The following is a 16,774-nucleotide window of genomic DNA, read 5'->3' as shown; positions in this document are numbered from 1 at the left end:
ACAGCAAGGCCGGCAAGTAAGAGTAAGGCAGTGAGTGAGAGAGAGAGAGAGAAAGAGAAAGGTGGCTGAACTCCTCCCAGCAGTTCATCTCCCCATCCAAGAACAGACCCTCGCGAGGCTGTTCTTCTTTGTATTGCTCATCATCATCAGCCCCAAGAGGCAATCCACCCACCACACACTGGAGTAGGGTATTAGACCACAACGGTGGCCCGAACCAGTATAAACCTTGTGTCTCTTGTGCAGTTCTTTCAGTAGTCTAGATCTTTGCGAGACGGAGAGGTAGAAGGCGTAATCTCTGTGCGCACCCCAGTGTTCGAACCTTAAGGGTCTGCCAGAACCCGAAATCTGACAGATGCTATGGGCCTTTCGGGCGTGAACAGCCAATTTTTCAGCGCGAATAGCCGGCCCAACCCGCGAACTTTTCTCCCAAAATCAACACAGTCACACCGCGCACACATCAGCCAAATCCCTAGCTTTCCTTCGTACACATACATTCCCCACGCTGGTCAATCTCCATGCCGCCGCCTCCACATCAGCCGATCTCCGCGCCGCCGCCTCCACAGCGGTCAATCTCCATGCCTCCGCCCCCATGCTGGTCGATCTGCACGCCTCCCACCACCGCCCAACGCCGACCGGGGCTTCCTCCAATCGATCCCCACCCCGTCCCACCGCCGCCCAACGCCATCGATCTTGCCCCTCCGGCCGTGGTCAAGCACTCCCCGGAGGCACTGCTGCTCGTGGTGTCCAACCCCGTTGACGTCCTCACCTACCTTGCCTTGAAGCTTCCAGGGTTGTGTTCGAGGTGAGCGGCGTCATCTGCTCCGGTACCAACCTCGATGTCTCCAGGATCTGGTTCCTCATCAACGAGCCCTCCTCCATTCAACGCGCAGGACATGCAGGTAACTTACTAGGCCCGGATCCATCCATGAATCCATTGGCCTCTTGCTCCCCGGATGAAAATTTCTCAGGTTCATAGAGATACTTTACGAGTATTTGTTTATTTCGAAAGTCTAACTTGTTACTAATCTGTTCGATGGTTTCCAGAAGAAGGGAGCATATGTAACAGGCCTTCTAGATACTCTTCATGTTACTGATTTTCTCATAGAAAATTCTTCATTGCCATATATATTTTCTGTTGACATATCATTAAGCATCAGTACTGTATTTTGATTCTTTTTCTCGATTATAGATGATGTTATTTGTCCAGCCTATACTCATGTTTAATTTCCCCATAGTTTGCTTCCTTATTTTCTTTCCCATGTAATTATTATGTAGTTATTCTACATTCTGCATAGTACTAATCAGATTCAAGGCAGTAGTTATATCGTTGATTAGTTGTTGCAATTTCTGCTACATATATATATATATATATATATATGTAGATTTGTGAAAGTATTTCTAAACATGTTACCAGGTTTAATGGAAGAAATCCTACAAATGAAATAAGAATAATGTTAGGTAAGGTTTCGGGGGTGTCCTGCCTCCTCTGTTCAATTTACACTGCTTCCAGTGTCCTCACATAATAAATCTAAATTAAATAAAGTCGATATATTATTATATCTTCTGGACCAAATGATCTCCGTGTTATGAATATTTATCTACGATAGTATGTCCTTAATCAAAATTCCATGTATATTAAATGATGGAAGTAGTAGAATCTTTGTTGCAGTGTTTTATAGTTTCATTTATCAGAGACAATACTGCTTGAAAGTATTCTAATTCCACCGAGGGTGAATGAATTTTAATCAGGAGTGTTGTGTTGCAGGATTCCCAGCCCACCCCAGCATCCCCTTCAACCCTGAACCTGTTTACTGTTGCGCCTCTGCAACCTTATAGGCCGCCACAGTCGATGCAGCAGCTAGTAGCAGGGCCCATTGTCGTCATCGCGCATCCCAGGTTCATCTGCTTGCTGCTGTTTCGGCCATCGCTGAAACCAACCAGGAGTTGGTGGCCTCAAAGCACCAAGGTATAATAAGCTTTCTTCTTCATAAGTCATCACTTCCTAATCCTAGTTTAGTTCACTACATAATCCTAGTTCACTTCATAGGTCATCACTTCGTAATCCTAGTTCAGTTCAGTTCATTATTCCTTTTATTTTAGTAATGGGGCATCATATTATTAAATATTTTTTGTTCTCTACACAACGAATGAAAACTAGGTATTTGGAGGTTTTCTTCTCTGTTTTGCATAACTGACATGCAATTTGTTCCATGCTTTTTCTTTTCTGGAAGCAACCAAGATATATCATACATGAGGGTGTTGCCCACTATTACTCTCAAGAGAGTCCATATTAGGACATCAGCTTGTTAGAACTCTATCAATGATGTTGTATTATGACACAGTCTACTAATCAATGATGTTGTATTATCAAGAAATTTGTCGTACTAGTAGCTTATTCCATGATGCAGTCTGCTAATATAGCTTACTGCAAAATATTTTAAACCAGGTTGGTCACAATTGTTAGTTTGTTAATGGCTTCATGTATGCAGCTCAAGCGCCTCTCCATCATCAAGTAAAATGTCAACCTGAAAATCGTCTAGGAAGCAGGGTACATCCCCAAGAGCCCCAATTGCAGGTAAAGATAATAAAAGACAACTCTGTAACTTTCTAAGAAACACACGAGTAGAAAATTGTTGTATGCAGAAGTGATGCTAGACATGCTTGTGTTTTTTGTGTATATTAATCTGACAGAACTATATGACCCTAATGATGGGTCTTGGATGCACTACTTTAACCTGAAGAGCATCTTATTTGTGCCCTGTTTCCAGAATATTTTAAATATCTGAATGTTATGATAAATGAAATCAAACCATTTCTTGTACCATTGGTGGTTTAATGTCTCCGTTGTTCCCATTCGAGTGGCCTCATAGTTTTCTGAGCAAGAAATATGATCTGAAGTGATCATTTTTTCTGTGCACTAGCTCTCTTCTAGTAGAACACAATCTATACTGCTGGTTTTTCATGTTTGTTTGTAGTTAGATAATTATCACTATATATTTATATAAATGTATATTGATACTTCTTATATTTATATTAAGGACCCTTGGGTTCATAGTTACTGTACACCTTCTACTCAATATTTGACAGAGTAACAAAAGATGGTTGATAAATATGTTGCTCTGAACCTTGGCTTATTAAGTGGCGGAGCTTTGATAGGGCGAACCTAGGCACCCCAGGTCATTTACTTAGAAGACGAGCACTCCACCAGGCTGTTTGTAGTAAACAACTTTGGCGATGCTCACGACAGGCAGTGACGCTATGTGATGGTGTCGAGCGTTGGGTAGGAAATCATAACATCATCAACTCTGCCTCACCTCTTCCACTAGTGTTGTCCGATGGTAATTTTACTTGTATCCTTCCTATTGATGTACTATAGTGTAGTCTGATTCTTTTGATTTTGCTTTTTTATTAGTTTTGATTCATGTTGGGAAAAGTTCTAATTAGCTCATAAGATTTTGCACTAAATGGAAAGGTAAAACTATGTGGTTAAGTAGTATTTTGGTACTTCCTCAAAAGAAGGTTGTATTTTGGTAGTACTCTGTTTTGGAGAAGCTTTTATATGTAATTGGTGTTAGAAATGTATTCTGTAAGCAGATAGGATCAATATGCTTAACATGATACAAATTGCAACTTGTGGTCATACTTTGGTATTTCAAAAATAAAATCATATCATTTTGTAGCCCCCCTCCCCCTGAAATTTTGTTAAGATTTTGAAAAATAGGAAACTTAGAGAGGCTAGAGTTTGTGCAATGTAACTGCTAATATGTTCTCTGAGAAGTGTTCCAGAAGGAGATGAAGAATATTAACTCGGGATTTTTACTTGCAGATGTTCAAGTTGGAGGATGTTCTGCAATGAGATGTAGAATGAAGGCTTTGATGTCAAGTACGAGAACGATGCAAGGATGTTGGTGGAAGGCTGTGAGGATGGGTATGTAGTTGCCCACTACAAGGAGCCAAGGCAGATGATGTGCCTCTTAGAAAAATTCCAGTAAACAACACTAGGAATTTTTGCTCTCAGACAATGAACCATAATGTCTCCTCTATTTCATTAGTTACATCAGTTTATAGGAAACTTGGATGGCCATTGGTTCATAACATATGCACTATTTATATGTAAAAATTAATGAATGTGTGTTATAATTGTTTGGTTCTGATATATTATTCTTGGTCGACATGAATGTTACCATTGTGAATTATGTAACTTGATTGATGTTCTGATGGTAAAGTGAAATGTAGCTATGTGAGGGGAAACAAAAGGTTGTCCATCGTCTGGGAAAGGCCCATGAGGCCCAACGGTATGTTGGTTGGGAAAGATTACCCTGTCTGGTAGTCGGTCGGAAAAGGTCCATGGTAGCCTTGTCAGATAGTCGGTCGGGAAAGATTACCCTATCAGATGATCGGTCGGGAAAAGCCCATGACAGCCCCAACAGACTGTCAGTCGGGGAAGGCCCATGGTAGGCCCAACAGATTGTTGGTCGGGAAAGATACTCCTTCGCCAACAAGCAGTCGGTCGGGAAAGGGCTTTCCCATCTGGACTTTCTCCAACAGACCTTGTTGGTCGGCAATACTTTTTCCCGACCGACTGTTTGTTGTTATAACTTGTATCCCCAGCCAACTTGGCTGTGGGGGATGCAGTGTTGTGGTGTAGTGATGATCGTATTTGAATCTAGCCGTTAAACCATATGGTCACTAGGGGGCTTCCTGTTCAAACATAGGTCGTATTCGAACCAAAGAGAACATAGCTGTCGGTACCCTCTTGATCGGCACAATGCCAAACTCACTAGGGGGCTTCTTGATCGTATTCGAATCATAGCTTAACCCCTTTTGGGTCCGACTTTGATCATATTCAAATCAGAGTCACTAAAAAATTCTCAAGGTCACTTGGGGGCTTCCTGTTCAAACATAGGTCGTATTCGAACCAAAGAAAACATAGCTGTCAGTACACTCTTGATCGGCGCAACGCCAAAGCCACCGGGGGCTACATGATCGTATTCGAATCCTAGCTTAACCCCTTTGGTCTGATTTACTGATCGTATTCGAATCAGAAGCCTCCAAAATTTTCTTTTATTTGACTTACATTTTTAGAAGACAATCTTTGTTTTTTATTATGCAACTTTTCGTCTAGATCTAAGTATAAGTATGGTTTCAATTTAACCCAGCTTGGTTTTTTCATGATAAATTGCCAGTGTATGACAGTCCTCATACATATGGAAGTGTTGGCTTCTAAAGATTGGCTTATCACCCTTACTGTTCGGGTCACATAAACCGGCAGTTCAAACTCAAGATCACACGGATGATATTGCCATTGTGTTTCAAAGTTAAAATTCATAATAGGCTTATATGTGTTTCTTCAATCAGAGGTTATTCCAGCCTTAATTATCCTTACATCCGGCCTTAATTATATAGTTATGTTGGTTTCCCTGGTTGTGTATTGGGTGATATGACCCGTCCAGCGGTAAACCGCTAGACAATTTTATATATTTCATGCAGGAACAGATTCAACACTACTAATATTGTAAGAGATATAAAGCATATCTTCATATGACGGACAAAAGTGTTCTACGCACCACAATATGCACGATGGCATAAGCAGAACATGAAGTTTTAAGCTAGCCTATTACAAGGCGCTTGGAGCCCAAAAAGATAATATTGTTTTTACTCTCACACATAGCAGATGATAGACTGGCACCAGTTCATGAATCCTGGGCGGGTTGACTGGATGGTTGTGACTCATCCCTTGCTGATTCGTCCTCCTCCATCATCTAGAAGTGGGGTTTGGACCAGTCAAAGCCATCAAGGGCGACGAACTCAGCCTCATCATCAATCAGACCAGACGGGTCAATTTCCAGGGCAAAAGTGTGCGGCCGAGCTGGCGGGATTAAGTCAGTCACTTTATATGAAGGAGTGGCCATCTTCTTATTTTCTGCATCAAAACCCGGCTGATACTTTGTGAGATTGGTTTCTTCAGCAATGATGGTGGCATGAGGACGAATCTCTTTCACACAAGTAGCAAAATCTTCTTGATCGAAAGGACTTCCATCTTCCTTAAAACTGGGGTACCCCTTGGCTACGTCCGCCGGGTCTAACTCCGGTACCCAGGCTTTGGAGCGGCTCAAAGCAGTTATGGCTCCAGCTCTCGCACAGGAACACGTAACTTCCTGAAACCTGGTGGGTAAGATGGACAGCTTCTTCAAGACATCACTCAATTAAGTTTGGTCCTTGGTTTGCTAGAGAGATAATGGCAAGAGCCCGTTGAGCTCCAGTGTACAATTGCTCCACAAGAGTGTAAACCGCCTTGAGCTTTATCAGACTATCTTGAGTCAGATTGCTGCTCTGGGTACCTATGAGGTATTTCCAATAAGTTAAGCAGGCGGCTTACATTATGGTCACAAATATAGACTTTAAGTAAATAATAAGGTGACTCACCGAATATTGCAGAAACCTTTTGAGACACACGGTTCTTTAAACCGGTGAGTTCAGTGGTAACTTCTTTCAGAGCCGCCTCGACCGTTTCAGCACGTGCATCAGGGCAGTCTTCTCATCGGCCCAAGACTTTTTTCTCTACATTAAAACTGGTCTTCAGTTTCTCTGCGTCAGACATGCTCAACTGGAGTTTGGATTCAATTTTCTTGTTTCAGTATCCTGGGTCGACAGCCGGGTGTTAAGGCATATCTCTCTTGATGTAGTTTTGGTGATTGATGACAACATGTTTGCGGACTAACTGTGTGCTTTGATCATTTCAGAGATTCATCCTTTGGCTCGAGACGATTTCTTTCCCCTCAGAGTGTTCTTCAAGATGGTGTAGCTCTTTCGTTTCTTGTTTGGTGGACTAGTTTCGTAGGAGTCACCGTACTATCAAGAGGGGGTCCACTTTGGCAAGCCTAGGGTGGAATCATCACGTACACTTCCGTTTCTGAAAGTGCTAGTGATCGACTAGAGGGGGTGTGAATAGGCGATTTTTATGGAAGTCTTCAAAACATGAAAGTTTCAAAGACAAACGATAGAAATAAACCTAAGCATAACGACTAATAGCAGCTAGGCAGTATAGATTAGGATGGAAGATAGTATGAAGCCAATCAGAACAAGCAGTCACTCAGTGAAGACAAAAGATAATGCAAACAGGCAATGACTTCACGAGGACCAACTGTAAATAAAGAGATGGAAATGATACAACCAGTTGCTCGTTGAAGACAATGATTAGTTGGACCAGTTCTAGTTGCTGTGACAACTGTACATCTGGTTAGGGAGGCTGATATTTAACTCAGAAGACCGTGTCTTCACCTTATTCCCCTTGAGATAAGGACACCCAGTCCTCGCCAAATCACTCTGGTAAGTCTTCAAGGTAGACTTCCAAACCTTCACAGACTTCGTTCACCGGCGATCCACAATGAATCTTGGATGCTCAGAACGCAACGCCTAACCAGCTGGAGGATTCACAGTCCTCAAGTGTAATAAGTCTTCAGATCACACAGACAAGAAGACTTAAGTGATGCCTAACACTCTTTGGCTCTGGGTGTTTAGGGCTTTGTCCTCGCAATGATTCTTCTCTCAAAGGCTTCGAGGTGGGTTGCTCTCAAACGACAAAAGCCGTGCACTAACTCTGAGCAGCCAACCAATTTATGGTGTAGGGGGTGGGCTATTTATAGCCACTAGGCAACCCGACCTAATTTGTCCGAAATGACCCTGGGTCACTAAGGAACTGACACGTGTTCCAACGGTCAGATTTCAAACACACACGGCAACTTTACTTGAGCTACAAGCAAAGCTGACTTATCCAGCTCTGGATAAGATTTGCTCTCATTGTCTTCGCTCGAAGACATAGGATTTTGGTTAAGCATCACTTCAGTCATTCTGACTGGTTCACTTGGACCCCACTTAACAGTACGGTGGTTCCTATGACTCAACAAAGAAGAAAACGAACGACGAAACAACTAAGTCTTCGCGCTCCATAGTCTTCACACGATGTCTTCTCTTGTCATAGTCTTCAATGTGAATACCTTCACATACCACCTTTGACTTCAATGTCTTCATACATTTTTAGGGGTCATCTCCGGTAGGAAAACCGAATCAATGAGGGACTTCTACCTGTGTTATCCTGCAATTCTCACAAACACATTAGTCCCTCAACCAGGTTTGTCGTCAATACTCCAAAACCAACTAGGGGTGGCACTAGATGCACTTACAATCTCCCCCTTTTTGGTGATTGATGACAAACTGGTTGAAGTTTTCAATGGGGATAAAGGTATGTGAAATTGTAAAGGATTTAAGTATTGTCTTCGTAAGTAGCAGGAAAGCTCCCCCTGAAGATGTGCATATAAGTATTTGCTTTTGAATGCAAATGCACATGGCAGGTTGTACTTGCAGAGCTCCTCTTTTACTTATGAAGACAATTCAGCATGCATGAAAGGATATATCGAAGATAATGACATGCATAATGGAATATGGACGTCTGCCAAATGACTTCGTGCGGAATTTATCGTCGCACATGCGGAATTTATCATCGCATCACATAGTGTCGAAAAAGTAGCAGACGACCATCAAGTTTAAGTGTTACAACTCAAAACGAACCAAATGTTCCAAAAGAGAGAGTTGTAAGCACTTGGCAAAAGTAGCAAAAAGTAAAGCAACCACCCATATGGACCCGCTTGAAGACTATCAACTCATATGCTTCTCCCCCTTTTGTCAGTAATGACCAAAAAGGTTTGAAGACATAGAGCTTCTACTCGTTCCCATGAGGTGTAGGCAAAGCAGCAGGGTAGTCGTTCAGGTCCGGTGGTGCAGAAGAACTTGGTGCACTATCGAGACGCGTTGAAGGTGGAGGTGGTGAAGTGACATCATCTTGATCATCGATAACTCTGGCAGTCACCGTTGCAGCTAAGGAAGAATAGTCAGAGTCTTCAAGGGAGGGAGTCCGACGTAAGTGAGAATTCCTTGGAGGAGTGGAGTCAAACTTGAATCTTTCTCTGAAGCCATCGTCTTGAAGATCTTCTTCAGCAGTGAGCAAAGTCAAACTCTTCCAAGACCTCCGACAGGTTTCATGTGTAACAAAGGCATTCTTGGTGGCAAGATTGTGAATGCAATTGACGTCCACCAAGAGGCTTTGCATCTAATGCTTAAGCCAGTCATGATGCTTATCCTGTTTCTGATGTAGCGCGACGAGAAGCTCTCGGTCATTGAGAACACGAGATCGCTTCCGAGGCCTTTGGGCAATGGTGCTTCCAGTGGCTTCAGTTTGGGCGCGAGGGGCACGTGTGTTGCCAGCCAAGGGATAAACACGAGAGACTGCCTGAACTCCTTCAATGGGCTGGGTGAAGCTTTGACGATCAACGTTGTGAAGATAGATTGGATCCTTAGCAGGCTCTGGGTAAATAGCTTCAACAGACAGATCAACCTCTGGCAAGAATACAAGATGATTGCGCGCAGACGGCTGATAGTTGAAGGCAGAGTGAAGCTTGATAAGGCGCATGACCCATGGAGCATAGAACTTCAGACCAAAAATGTCGGAGCCAGATGCAGCCAACTGCCTGATGAAGAAGTCTTGAGCATTGAAGCTTATGCCATTGAAGATATAGAAAACCAAAGTCTTCATTGCTCCTTCAAGCTTCGCTGCAGATGAATGTCCTTTGACAGGCCATAGAGTTTTTCTGATGATATGGTAAATGGTGCGGGGCAGATACTCTAGGTCTTCAACAAAGAATTCGGTTGGGTATTCAGCGTCGTGAGGCAAAGGCTTCATCATGCTCAGCATTTGGCTCGTGTTGGGTTCTGGCTTCTGGAAAATGCTCTCCAAAGCATTCTGGTGTTGTTGACAACCTGGTTCATAATATTCGCCAGGAGTGGGCAGGGCTATGAGCTCAATGATGTCTTGGGCTTTAGCTTCATGATGAACATCGCCTGTCATCCACTCAAGGATCCAAGTCTTCGGATCCCTGTTGTATCCACGAATATGGAGGGTAGCATAGAATTGAAGCAGAAGTTCTTCATTCGAGTGTTCCTTTGCATTCACAAAGTTGAGCAGACCCGCATCACGAAAGCAGTCAAGGGCTTCTTCAAGGCATGGCATTCTAGCAATGGCTTCACAATCAAGATGCATATGAGGAAAGATGCGTCCCTTATTGTATAAGATGCATGAATAATAGCTTCGCTGCTGATAACTCCAGAATCGGTCAGAAGAGATTATTGGCCTTGTAGGGGTTCTTGTCACTGTCGAAGAATGTGTTGTGTGCCTTGAATCCATTCAGATTAAATGATCCTGGTGAAGTTGCAATACCTGGAAACCGTGGTAGCCTTGGCTTTGGCTTCTGGACATGAGGACTGTGCTCCACATGATAGGCAAACTGAGGTCCGGGAGCAGGCGGAGGAACCAGGATTGGCCAGCAGACGGTAACAAGCTGTCCACAATCATATGCTTGCTCAATGGTGTGTGGCCTTGGAGGAGGTACAGGAGCAGAGGCATTGGCTTCAGGCAGTGGATTTGCTTAGGGTGCTGCATTGGCTTCAGATGCTTTCACTTCTGGCACCACATTAGCTTCAGGCGCCACATTAGCTTCAGCCATGACAACGTCATTGGCTTCAGTGTTGATGTTGGTGGCCGCCTCAGTATTGGTAACCTCCACTTCAGGAGCTAGAGGGTCGGACACATTCTCCTCGAGAACAACTTCAGGGTTGGACGGGGGTGTACCAAAATGTTCTTCTTCTCTTGGTTCTTCTTCATGGTCATCGGCTGATGCAGCCGGAATATCTTCAGCCATTTTGGCTTCGGATTCAGGGATGTTCGCAGTAGGAGAGGCTTCAGGAAAGACTTTGCGTGAAACGGATTGGCGCTCTTCTCCTTCTGGAACACTTGACAATGTGACATGTGGCCTTGGTCCTTTGCGAAGCCTGCAAAATGCTGGCGACGCCTGTGGAGATGGAGTTAGTTGGGCCTCAAAGTCTTCACTGTCAATCACTGGAGTGGTGACCTGTGGTGGGGGAGTGACTGGTGTTTCTTCAGCACGAGGGGATTCTTGAGGGTGATCAGCCCATGAGTCACCCTGAGCAATTGGCGTCAATGGACGACCAATGCTGATGAGTTCGCTGTTCGTGAGAACAGGCGATGATACCAAATTGTGCTCGATCTGAGAAAGGACTTCATCATCTTCAACATTGTCGTGAGGACCAATGTCTTCAGCTGTGGTGGGGTCAACAGCTGGATTCTCTTCAGCTTCAGGAGCCTCTGTGGAAAGCAGGCTCATGAACTACCAAACGACGTTCTCGATGTGCAGAGGAAGGACGAGCAACAGAAATTGGCTCGACAATAAGGGGCTCTGTGGAAGCAGCCCGATCTCTCTTCTTTGTTTTTCTTTTCTTGGTTGGCGGAGCATCATCAGTGGTGGCTTTGGTCTTGCGCTTTCTGGCTTCGGCTTCAGCGGCTCTAGTTTTCTTGAATTCTGAAGCCATTGTGGGGACCTTAGGCTTCGAGCCTGTCATACTGGCTGGGAAGACAATGCGAGGTTCTTCCTGCCTTGATGCTTCTGGTTCAGCCACAGCTGGCTTCTTCTTCTTCTTGGCAGCCATTCCGGGGTCGATGCCTGGTCGCCCAAAAGCCTTGCGATTTTCAGCTTCATTATAGCCTTGAACACATTTGGCAGCAAGATTCTTCATGCGCTCACGAGAACCTTTTGCTTCTTCTCGTTTCTTGTGGAATGCCTCCTTGAGCTCATGCATCATGACCTTGAAGTTTTGAATGTCTTCAACATTGAGCTTGGCCATGTGCTTCTTGAACTGAGCCTTTTCATAATCGATCTTATGCTTCAGCTCAACAATTTTCTGAGCAAGATCCAGCTCAGGAGCAATGGCTCTGTGGAAGGAGATGTTGAGGCCAATTGGAAGCTGAAGATCATCAAAACTGACATCTGGGCTGTCAAACCACTCATCAATAAACTTGTATAAGATCTCCACATCAAAGAGAGGAAGATCATTGAAGATTTCCGCCTCTTGCTTGCTCTTTATCAATTGCTCTAGAGCGTCATCGCCAAGATCGTCGTCGCTGGACAGATCAATGGCGTCATTCTCGTTTCTCAAAACAGCAGCAGGAGTCAGTGCTTGACCAGTGGGTTGCATGGGCTTTTTCAACTTGTCAGACTTGGAGATGCGTGAGAGATCTTCAGACTGCACACTGACTTCAGGAGGTGCAGTGGCCAGAGGCTTCGCCCGTGAGACCTTTGGTGCAGAGAGGGGCTTTGAAGCCTTTGGTTTCTTTTGCTTCACAGGCTTCGGTGGTGCAGGTGCTTCGTCAGAATCAATGTCATCTACAGAGTGCTCCACGGCTGTCCCTTGAACCTGAATGTGAGTGATGAGACCTTCTAAGTTGTAGAAGGGCCCAATAAGATTGGGTTCAGCTTCGCGTGTGCCATTAGCACGTGGTGCAGAGGGGCCTGGGTTGAAGTCTAATCCCAAAGACTTCTTGTTTTCCTTGGCCGAGTTCTTTGCAGCCTGATAGTTGCGCTTGAATAGATTATCTTCACGACACCATAACAGAGAGGATGGGTCGGCATTAGCAGGCTGAGGTCCACGAATCATGCAGGGGTAGAAGCCTTGAGCAATAGCTTCGGACTTCGACTTGGGCTGAATACCTTTGTAAATTATATCTCCCCAGGGGCCCTTTAAGGCATTCTTCTCAGCATACTCCTTGGTGACGAATCTGTACTTGAACCATTCCTCTGCCCAATGTCTTCGAATCCATTGGATTCGGTTCTTGCGTTCTCCATAGGTTTCTTCTGGATCTGACTTGTATAACTCATAGAGATCCGGTGGCAGGTCCTTAGCAGTGTTTCCACGGCGTTGTCTGCCGCCCTTCCTAACTGATTTTTGAGTTGTCATAAAGTTTAGACTAAAAGGCGCCAACACTGTCGAAGTCTTCCGTCTACTGGTCAGACAAGAACTAGCTTCAGGAGAATTTATGTGACGCTGTAAGAACTCTGCAAATGAATGCAGACTATGAGAACCAAGGGATTCTCCCACGGACATGTACCTGTGACAGCATTAGAGATGCGAGGGAAGGGGAAGAGGTCATATGCATTCTTAGAAGATTTTGAAGATAAATCAGTTTAGAAGACATTGACCTCATAGTGCGAAGACATTCACTCTTATGTAGAGAGTTGGTTCCAGATTTGTACGAATCCATGAATAAGTACAAGTGAGGAATTTAACTACTTTGTGAAGCATAAGTGAACATACTAGGCATGCTATGAGATGCAAAACAGGGTAGATCCAACTTTGTAGCAACAGAAACCACTTGTGGTTGAAAAGGATGAATCTATCGGATCAAAAAGACTGTAAAAGAGTTTTTATTTACCACACGAGGAACTGCTAGACGGAGTGGGAGAGGAGGCAGAGTAGTTCGATCTTCCATGCCCTAACTTGGCGACGGAGGACACCTACGGCGACACGGAGAAGACGATGTCCGCGGCCGGCGTGATGACGGTGTCGGTGAGGTCGCGACAGCTAAGCGCTTCGTCGCCGGCGTCGTCGAGGGCTAGCGGTGGCGCTAGGGTTTATACGAGAGTGGAAGAAGAGATAATGACTGGGGTGAGGTGTGTATTTATAGGGACAGGGACGGACCAACGTTATTACGCAGGTGCCCCTGGCGGTGCACATCTAAAGGACAACTTGGCGATCATGCAACACATTGGAGGTTGTTCCATGTTCCCACACACGCCTGGATTGTCGGGTGGTCGTTCCCGCTTCTCCGGGTTTCAGGAAAAAAGGATTGAGAATTTAAAACAGATTTAATGTTTGTCTCTGTATCTTCTGCTGACAAGGACGCAGCGAAGACATTCGACAGTTTCATTAGAATGCATATGATTTGGATAGATAGACTTAAGACGGGATCATAGAAAGGTCAGGGTCCGATCACATTCACTTAGTTCAAAAGATTCAACTAGAAGACATAGCTATAAGTGAATGCTGTAGAGGACAAAAACCAAATCAGTACATTGAAGACAAACAAAATGCAAAGACTTTGCAAATGTAACACCAACAGAAAGTATTCTAAACAAAAATTTGGTGGTGGCGTTACCCACCGTACAGGAAGTATTAGACCCAGACACGACGCACAATTATCATGGTGCTCCGAAGTCAAATTCCGCGTTAATGTATTCACACTTAGAGTGTAAGTCTTCATTAGTTGAAGATATACGTTACTTCATGTGTTGCACATCTAAGTCATCAACATGCATAAGTGTTAGGATGTGTGCATGATCACAGGAAATTTGAGGATTCCAATATATTTATTTCACACCGCAACTTGCAAAACCTTTTCTCATCCAAGGGCTTTGTGAAGATATCTGCCAGTTGCTCTTCAGTGCTGACGTGAATGATATCAATATCTTCCTTCATGACATGATCTCCGAGAAAGTGATGATGGATCTGAATGTGCTTTGTCTTCGAGTGCTGAACTAGGTTGTTGGTGATATTGATGGCGCTTTCATTGTCACAGTAGAGTGGCACTTGCTTCATATGAATGCCATAGACTTTGAGTGTTTCCCTCATCCATACAAGCTGAGCACAGCAAGATCTAGCAGCAATGTATTCAGATTCAGTAGTGGAGAGAGATACACAGATCTGCTTCTTTGAAGACCAACACACAAGTGATCGTCCCAGAAAGTGACATGTGCCTGATGTAGACTTGCGATCCACGTTGTCACCAGCATAATCAGCATCCGAGAAGCCAACTAGATCAAACTCTGAGCCCTTTGGATACCATAATCCTAGTGTTGGGGTGTGAGCCAAATATCGAAGAATTCGCTTCATAGCTAAGTGATGCGATTCCTTTGGTGCCGCTTCGAATCGGGCACACATGCAAGCACTAAGCATGATATCTGGCCTAGATGCACATAAGTAAAGCAAGGAACCAATCATGGAGCAGTATACCTTTTGATTGAACTCTTTACCATTGGCGTCAAAATCTAGATGACTCTTGGTAGGCATTGGCGTCGTGTAACCTTTGCAGTCTTGCATTCCAAACTTCTTCAGGCAATCCTTGAGGTATTTCTCTTGAGATATGAAGATGTTGTTGCGTTGCTGTCATATTTGAAGACCAAGGAAGAACTTCAGCTCACCCATCATGGACATCTGATATTGCTCTTGCATCATGTATCCAAACTCATCACTGTATTTCTGATTAGTGCAGCTGAAGATAATGTCATCCACATATATTTGGCACACAAATAGTTCACCATCATATGTCTTCGTGAAGAGCGTGGGATCCAGGGAACCAGGTTTGAAGCCTTTGCTCTTCAGGAAGTCCTTGAGTGTGTCATACCAAGCACGAGGGGCTTGTTTGAGGGCATACAGTGCCTTGTTGACCTTGTAAACTATGTCAGGATGTTTTGGATCTTCAAAGCCAGGCGGTTGTGCAACATACATTTCTTCTTCAATCTTGCCATTGAGAAAAGCACTCTTCACATCCATTTGATACAAAAGGATGTTATGATGATTTGCATAGGCTAGCAGTATGCGTATGGCTTCAAGCCTAGCCACAAGAGCAAATGTTTCATCGAAGTCAATTCCTTCAACTTGAGTGTATCCTTGAGCAACGAGACGAGCCTTGTTTCTGACAACTTGACCATGCTCATCTTGCTTGTTGCGATATATCCATTTAGTGCCTATGATATTGTGCTTACAAGGATCAGGACGCTTGACCAGTTCCCACACATTATTCAGCTCAAACTGTTGAAGCTCTTCTTGCATAGCTTGAATCCATTCAGGTTCCATGAAGGCTTCATCAAGTTTCTTGGGTTTAGATTGAGTCGAATGCGAAGTGCCCACAGAAATTTGCTAGTTGTGTTGCCCTTGAACAAGTGAGTGGACCAGGTGCATTGATGCTATCTATTATTTTCTCAATCTGTACTTCATTTGCAACCCGAGGATGAACAGGACAAAGATTTTGCTCTTGCTGATCATTGTCATCGTTAGAAGGATTGTCTTCAGGCTGAGTATTGTCTTCAGGTTGATCAGGTGCAGAGATGATAAGTTCCTATTCAGGCTGTGCTTCAGACGGTATGATTTCTCTAGTTCCCATAAGCTTTATGGATTCACTGGATGGAACTTCATCTAGCACATTTGGCAGGTGCTCTCTTTGCGAGGCGTTAGTCTCATCGAACCGCACATCCATAGTTTCAACCACTTTATAGTGAAAGAGGTTGAAGACTCTGTAGGAGTGCGAATCCTTTCTGTAACCAAGCATAAAACCTTCATGTGCTTCCGGTGCAAATTTTGAAGTGTGATGAGGATCCTTGGTCCAGCACCTGGCACCAAATACTCTGAAGTAACTGACATTTGGCTTCTTACCAGTGAGGAGCTCATAGGATGTTTTGTACAGAAGCTTGTGAAGATAAACATGGTTGATGACATGGCATGCAGTATCAATGGCTTCAGGCCAGAACTTCCTTGGAGTCTTTGATACGTCTCCAATGTATCTATAATTTTTGATTGCTCCATGCTATATTATCTACTCTTTTGGACTGTATTGGGCTTTATTTTCCACTTTTATATTATTTTTGGGACTAACCTATTAACCGGAGGCCTAGCCCAGAATTGCTGTTTTTTTGCCTATTTCAGTGTTTCGAAGAAACGGAATATCAAACGGAGTCCAAGCGGAATAAAACCTTCGGGAACATGATTTTCTCACCGAAAGTGATCCAGGAGACTTGGACCCTACTCCAAGGAGTCAAAGAGGCGGTCACGAGGGTGGGCCCCCCTAGGGCGCGCCCCCTGCCTCGTGGGCCCCTCA

At 44.2% G+C, this 16,774-nt stretch overlaps 1 long non-coding RNA gene across 3 annotated transcripts; it reads left to right on the top strand.

The window, feature by feature from the left end:
* The first annotated feature begins 511 nt into the window (after window positions 1-511).
* Window positions 512-4,178, top strand: LOC123058442 (uncharacterized). Of its 3 annotated transcripts, none has more exons than XR_006427202.1 (5): window positions 521-899; window positions 1,766-1,966; window positions 2,490-2,575; window positions 3,088-3,338; window positions 3,827-4,178. It is a non-coding gene; the product is annotated as an uncharacterized lncRNA (long non-coding RNA). The 3 variants fall into 3 exon arrangements; XR_006427201.1 differs by having other exon boundaries at window positions 524-899; window positions 3,157-3,338; XR_006427200.1 differs by having other exon boundaries at window positions 512-899; window positions 2,490-3,338.
* The last annotated feature ends 12,596 nt before the right edge of the window (window positions 4,179-16,774 follow it).

This window comes from Triticum aestivum, chromosome 3A, assembly GCF_018294505.1.
Source record: "Triticum aestivum cultivar Chinese Spring chromosome 3A, IWGSC CS RefSeq v2.1, whole genome shotgun sequence".
NCBI classification, from domain to species: domain Eukaryota; kingdom Viridiplantae; phylum Streptophyta; class Magnoliopsida; order Poales; family Poaceae; genus Triticum; species Triticum aestivum.
The sequence above is the reverse complement of the archived record's forward strand: the minus strand, read 5'-3'. Positions and strand labels throughout refer to the sequence as shown.